At 51.4% G+C, this 6,666-nt stretch overlaps 1 non-coding gene across 1 annotated transcript; it reads right to left on the minus strand.

Moving 5' to 3' along the window:
• Window positions 1-6,593: 6,593 nt before the first annotated feature.
• TRNAM-CAU lies at window positions 6,594-6,666 on the minus strand. The gene has a single exon. It is a non-coding gene; the product is annotated as a tRNA-Met (tRNA).

Genomic DNA, 6,666 nt, shown 5'->3' on the forward strand with positions numbered 1-6,666 from the left:
CCTTTTAGAACATATTATACCAGTATACAGAGTGTATCATGTTCTAGTTGCCCCATCTCCTCCTATGTGCCCTCCCCCACACAGCCTCATCCTTAATTCATAGGAGTCTGTGAATGTATAAATGACAAGTCTGCTCCACCACTGCAGCAGACAGATTTGTAGTCTAAATGAACTGCAGTACACTAATCAGCACACCTGTAGTCCATCCACACTGCCTACAGCTCTGCAACAACAGAGGTACAGGCACAGAGCTGTAAGAAGTATGACTGTTCAGGACCCTAAGGGCCCTTTCACACGGAGCGGATCAGTAATGATCCGCTCCGTGTGTCCGCAAAGCTCAGCGGGGATCCTCCGTAAAATCCCTGCTGAGCTGGCAGCTGACAGGGCGTTCTCTGTGCTGTGCAGGGACCGCCCTGTGTTTCCTCCGCTCTCCCCGATGGGGGATCAGACGAACACAGACCGTATGTCCGTGTTCATCCGATCCGGCAGACGGGAGAAAAATAGGATTTCTTCCGTCTGCAAATGCGGATCTTTGTGGAGGCGGACAAATTACAGGTGTCAGCGGATGTTCATAGGGACCCATGTATGTCCTGTTTTCATCCGCAAACGGACGGATGAAAATGCGGACATACGGTCCGTACGTGTGAAAGGGCCCTAAAGCCTCGTACACACGATCAGATTTTCAGACAGGAATTGTGTGATGGCAGGCTGTTGTCAGAAAATTTGTATGCTCCATCGGACAATTGTTGTTGGATTTTCCGCCAACAAATGTTGGATAGCATGCTTTAAAATTTTCCGACAGCAAATACTGTATGTGTTGTCGGATTATCCGATCGTGTGAACAGAAGTCCTTTGGACAAAACTCCAAAGTAAAAACACGCATGCTCAGAAGCAATGCTAAACATAACGCAACATTAGCAGAAGTTGCCCAAAGGGTGGTGCTAATGAGCTTAAAAACCATGTTGTTTTGTGTTTGTTGGCCAACAATTGTGTGCCGTTTATATATGCAAGACAACTTCCTGGCCAACGCCCTTCAGACAAGTCCTATGCTTTGTCCACAGAAAATCCGATCGTGTGTACCAGGCTTAACACTTCATTCATAATCTGCTGATCTCGAGTGCAAGACTTTGCAGGCTTCTGTTTTAAAAAAGAATAAATGCACATTTTTCACATTTATTATTTTCTAATAAAAAAGGTGAACCTATTCTTTAGATATAAGGTTTGGGTTTTATATCTTAGACTAAATGAGCATTAAACCCAGGCCCTGATTTACTCACTTTGCCGCCCCAAGGCCGGATCCTTCAATGCCGCCCAATCCCCCCCCGCGGTGCTTTACCGTCATTTTAGCAGCACTTTTCAGCCGCTAGCGAGGAGCTTTTAACCACCACTTGCGGCCAAAAAAGGATTAAAAGCGCCTCTGCTGAATAGCTTTGCAGGCGCTTCGACAGCGCTGCCCATGGTTTTCAATGGCAGGGCCGGTTTAGGAGCGCTGTATTCGCCGCTCCCGCACCGCCCCAGCAGACCCACATGAAAAGTTACCTGGGGGGGAGATACATAAATTGTGAGATCAAAGTAATTCAGACACTACCTGTAACATTAACATTCCAGTAAGACCCCTTTTACACTGAGGCGCTTTGCAGGAGCTAGAACGCTAAAAACAGCACCTGCAAAGCACCCCGAAAGAGCAGCTCCTCAACTCCAGTGTGAAAGCCCAGAGGGCTTTGACAGTGGAGTGGTGCACCGGCAGGATGCTAAAAAAAAGTCCTGCTAGCCGCATCTTTGGAGCAGTGTGTATACTGCTCCTGCCCATTGAAGTGAATGGGCACCGCAGCTATACTGCCGGCAAAGTGGCACTTTGCGGGTGGTTTTAACCCTTTTTCGGATGCTAGCGGGGTTAAAAGCGCCTGCTAGCGGCCAAATAGCGACGCAAAATTGACAGTAAAGCACCGCTAAAAATAGCGGTGCTTTATCGCCGATGCACCCACCGCCCCAGTAGGAAAGGGTCCTTAGTAGTACATGTGTGTACAGACACAACTACTCACCAGCATCTGTAGGGGAAGGAGCCAAGACATCGATGCAGAAAGGGGTAGAAAGGAGCCCTGTCATTGAGGGGGGGGAGAGGTGGGGGGAGCGAGGTGAGAAAGGGTGAGAGGAGGAGGTAAGGGGGTGAGGAGGCAGGAGAGAGAGGGGGGTGAGAAAGAGGTGGGGGTGTGAGAGAGAGGGGGAGGAGATTGGGGGTGGGAGAGAGAAGGGGGCTTAGAGAGAGGGGGTGGCCTAACATAGAGAAGGGGTAGCTGAAGGGGGGAGTGTCTGACAGAGAGGGGGTGACTTACAGAGAGGAAGGGTAGCTGACAGAGGGGGGGTGGCTGACAGTGGAGGGGGGGTAGCTGACAGTGGAGGGGGGGTAGCTGACAGTGGAGGGGGGTAAGCTGACAGTGGAGGGGGGGTAAGCTGACAGTGGAGGGGGGGTAAGCTGACAGTGGAGGGGGGGTAAGCTGACAGTGGAGGGGGGGTAAGCTGACAGTGGAGGGGGGGTAAGCTGACAGTGGAGGGGGGGTAAGCTGACAGTGGAGGGGGGGTAGCTGACTGAGGGGGAGGAGTAGCTGACTGAGGGGAGGAGTAGCTGACTGAGGGGAGGAGTAGCTGACTGAGGGGGAGGAGTAGCTGACTGAGGGGGAGGAGTAGCTGACTGAGGGGGAGGAGTAGCTGACTGAGGGGGAGGAGTAGCTGACTGAGGGGGAGGAGTAGCTGACTGAGGGGGAGGAGTAGCTGACTGAGGGGGAGGAGTAGCTGACTGAGGGGGAGGAGTAGCTGACTGAGGGGGAGGAGTAGCTGACAGAGGGTGGGGGAGTAGCTGACAGGAGGGGGGTAGCTACGAGGAGGGGTGGAGTAGCTGACAGATGGGGGGGTAGCTGACTGAGAGGAGAGTAGCTGACTGAGAGGGGTAGCTGACAGTAGGGGGGGGGTAGCTGACAGTAGGGGGGGGTAGCTGACAGTAGGGGGGGGTAGCTGACAGTAGGGGGGGGTAGCTGACAGTAGGGGGGGGTAGCTGACAGTAGGGGGTGGTAGCTGACAGGAGGGGGGGTAGCTGACAGGAGGGGGGGTAGCTGACGGGCTATGGCTAACAGAGGGGGGGGTAGCTGACAGTGGAGGGCAGATGAGAAAGATACCTCAGTGATGATGAGACATAGCAGAGCACACGCCAGGCAAGGAGGCGGGACTACGGGCGGCCGCGATCACCCACAGTCCAATCACAGACCCTTGTATCACGTGTCTGCCGCCCACATGTGACCTATTCAGCCAATCACAGGCTGAATAGGTACACCTGCTGCTCATCGCTGAGCTCGGCTCGGAGGCAGATCGCACAGGCATTACTGTGTGTGACAATTATCTACTGATGGCAGGTGCGGGAATTGGGTTGCATCAGATGCACTTCTTCTGCAATTGGTAGCTGAAGGGGGGAGTGTCTGACAGAGAGGGGGTGACTTACAGAGAGGAAGGGTGGCTGACAGTGGAGGGGGGGTAGCTGACAGTGGAGGGGGGGTAGCTGACAGTGGAGGGGGGGTAGCTGACAGTGGAGGGGGGGTAGTTGACAGTGGAGGGGGGGTAGTTGACAGTGGAGGGGGGGTAGCTGACACATGGGGGGAGGAGTAGCTGACTGAGGGGGAGGAGTAGCTGACTGAGGGGGAGGAGTAGCTGACTGAGGGGGAGGAGTAGCTGACTGAGGGTGGGGGAGTAGCTGACTGAGGGTGGGGGAGTAGCTGACTGAGAGGGGTAGCTGACAGGAGGAGGGTAGCTAAGAGGAGGGGTGGAGTAGCTGACTGAGAGGGGAGTAGCTGACTGAGAGGGGAGTAGCTGACAGGAGGGGGAGTAGCTGACTGAGAGGGGAGTAGCTGACTGAGAGGGGTAGCTGACTGAGAGGGGAGTAGCTGACAGAGGGGAGTAGCTGACTGAGAGGGGAGTAGCTGACTGAGAGGGGAGGTAGCTGACAGGAGGGGGGGTAGCTGACAGGAGGGGGGGTAGCTGACAGGAGGGGGGGTAGCTGACAGGAGGGGGGGTAGCTGACAGGAGGGGGGGTAGCTGACAGGAGGGGGGGTAGCTGACTGAGAGGGGGTAGCTGACGGGCTATGGCTAACAGAGGGGGAGTAGCTGACAGTGGAGGGCAGATGAGAAAGATACCTCAGTGATGATGAGACATAGCAGAGCACACGCCAGGCAAGGAGGCGGGTCTACGGGCGGCCGCGATCACCCACAGTCCAATCACAGACCCTCGTATCACGTGTCTGCCGCCCACACGTGACCTATTCAGCCAATCACAGGCTGACTAGGTACACCTGCTGCTCATAGCTGAGCTCGGCTCGGAGGCAGAGCGCACAGGCATTACTGTGTGTGACAATTATCTACTGATGGCAGGCGCGGGAATTGGGTTGCATCGGATGCACTTCTTCTGCAATTGGTGGAGGGGGAGGTGGGCGGAAACCTTGTGCTGATGAAAAAAAAGTGTCATATATGTTGTTTTCTCTCCTGCCGTGGGATGACAAGTGGTGGGGGGCGGCGCCGCCCCTGCACTCACTGCCGCCCCGAGGCTTGTCCCTCGGTGGCCTTGTCTGGAATCCGGCCCTGATTAAACCCATGCAATATGGGGCCCCTATTGCAAGGATGGATTTTTGTTATTATGAAGAATGTCAGAGAAGACAGTTGGGTCGGGCAGCAATATAAATGATTTTCTGTGTATACAGTGTGTGTGTGTGTGTGTGTATATATGTGTATATATATATATATATATATATATATATATATATATATATATATATATATATATATATATATATATATATATACACATGCATGTATGTTTGAGCTTTGGGGTGCACACCCTAATGCAATAGGCTGCGCACACCTATGACTCGGTATAACAACAATGGATGGGCAAAATCACAAATCCTTTGGCAGATAAAAAAAAATATTGCCCTTTAGTGCTGAATTAAAGTGGTTCTAAAGCCTAAAGGTTTTACCTTAATGCATTCTATGCATTATGTGCCTGTGCATGAGAGCAGCAGCTCTTTCCGCTCTCCCTCCTCACAGGGCAGACTGATTTGATTGGCACCTGCTGCTGTCAATCAAATCATGTGATGAGGGATTAGGGTGTGGCCAAGCCTCTCTGTCCGTGTCAATAGACACAGACAGGGCTGCTCAGGAGTGAGTCTGCATGAGTGTCCCCATAGAAAGCATCTTTTTTTGAAAGCACGCACATTAGAGGAGCCAGGAGTGTGGGGGCGGAGATTCCCGAAAGAGGAGGATCGGGGCTGCTGTGTGCAAAACCAATGCACAAATCAGTTAAGCATGGAAGTGAAGCTTTACTATCACTTCAAGCATGCTTTAGGAGTTTTAAATTGGCAATCTTCAAGTGTCTAGGGCAGGGATATGCAATTAGCGGACCTCCAGCTGTTGCAAAACTACAAGTTCCATCATGCCTCTGCGTCTGGGTGTCATGCTTGTGGCTGTCAGTCTTGCTATGCCTCATGGGACTTGTAGTTCTGCAACAGCTGGAGGTCCGCTAATTGCATATCCCTGGTCTAGGGGATAGAAAGGACAGATAGGGGGCAGGGTATACAGTTAATGAATTTGATTTGGGTAAATTTGTGAGAGCGCTGAATCCTAACCACTAGACCACAAGGGAAGATATAATAATATGTGTTGACGTTTGTCAGTAGCATAAAGTATAGTTCACCGGAGTGGTCAGCAGTATGTAGCATATAGTACAACATACAGAGTTTAATTGGGTATAAGTTTGTAATGTACAGTGGAGTGGTCAGTAGTATGTTACATACAGTACAAAGGAGCAGTCAGCTATATGTTAGTTAAAGCGGAGCTCCACCCAAAAATGGAGCTTCCGATTTTCGGAACCCTCCCCCCTCCGGTGTCACATTTGGCACCTTTCAGGGGGGTGAAGATACCTGTCTAAGACAGATATTTGCACCCACTTCCGGGAATACGGTACTGCGACACGCTACTCGTGCATGCGCAGTTGGGAACTGGGCAGTGAAGTCGCAACGCTTCACTTCCCGATTCCCTAACCGAGGATGGCGGCAGATGCAATTGCTCCTCCTCGGCTGACGACATACCGGGCGTGCTGGACAGGAAAGTGACCATTTTTTAAAAGTCAGCAGCTGCTGTATTTGTAGCTGCTGGCTTTTTAAAAAATTTGACGAAACCTCCACTTTAAGTGCACACTGGAGTATTCAGCAGCATGTAATGCCAATCTTCAACTTTTACAGAGAACAAGATACTTTCTTAAAATTACAGGGATATAGACTTTAGAGAGGGGAAGATAAAATTGTACCCCTGTGCAAAGTGTACATAAGCTCTCATCTGGAACATGCACTTCGGTTTGGGGCATTGGTTTACAAATAGATTGCAAATCTAAGGACAGCAAAGGCATTCCATGGTAGGCATATTTCTCCTCCCAAACATATGCTGCCATGGAGTCTATGAGGAAAGCAATATTATGGTAAATATCTAATAGGGAATTTTCCATTTTCTCTTTTGACAGATACAAGTTGTCAAATTATCGAGCCATGACATAAAATCTGTGCCCCGTGTGAGGATCGAACTCACGACCTTCAGATTATGAGACTGACGCGCTACCTACTGCGCTAACGAGGC

The sequence above is a fragment of the Rana temporaria genome, chromosome 3, assembly GCF_905171775.1.
Source record: "Rana temporaria chromosome 3, aRanTem1.1, whole genome shotgun sequence".
In the NCBI taxonomy this organism is placed as follows: Eukaryota; Metazoa; Chordata; class Amphibia; order Anura; family Ranidae; genus Rana; species Rana temporaria.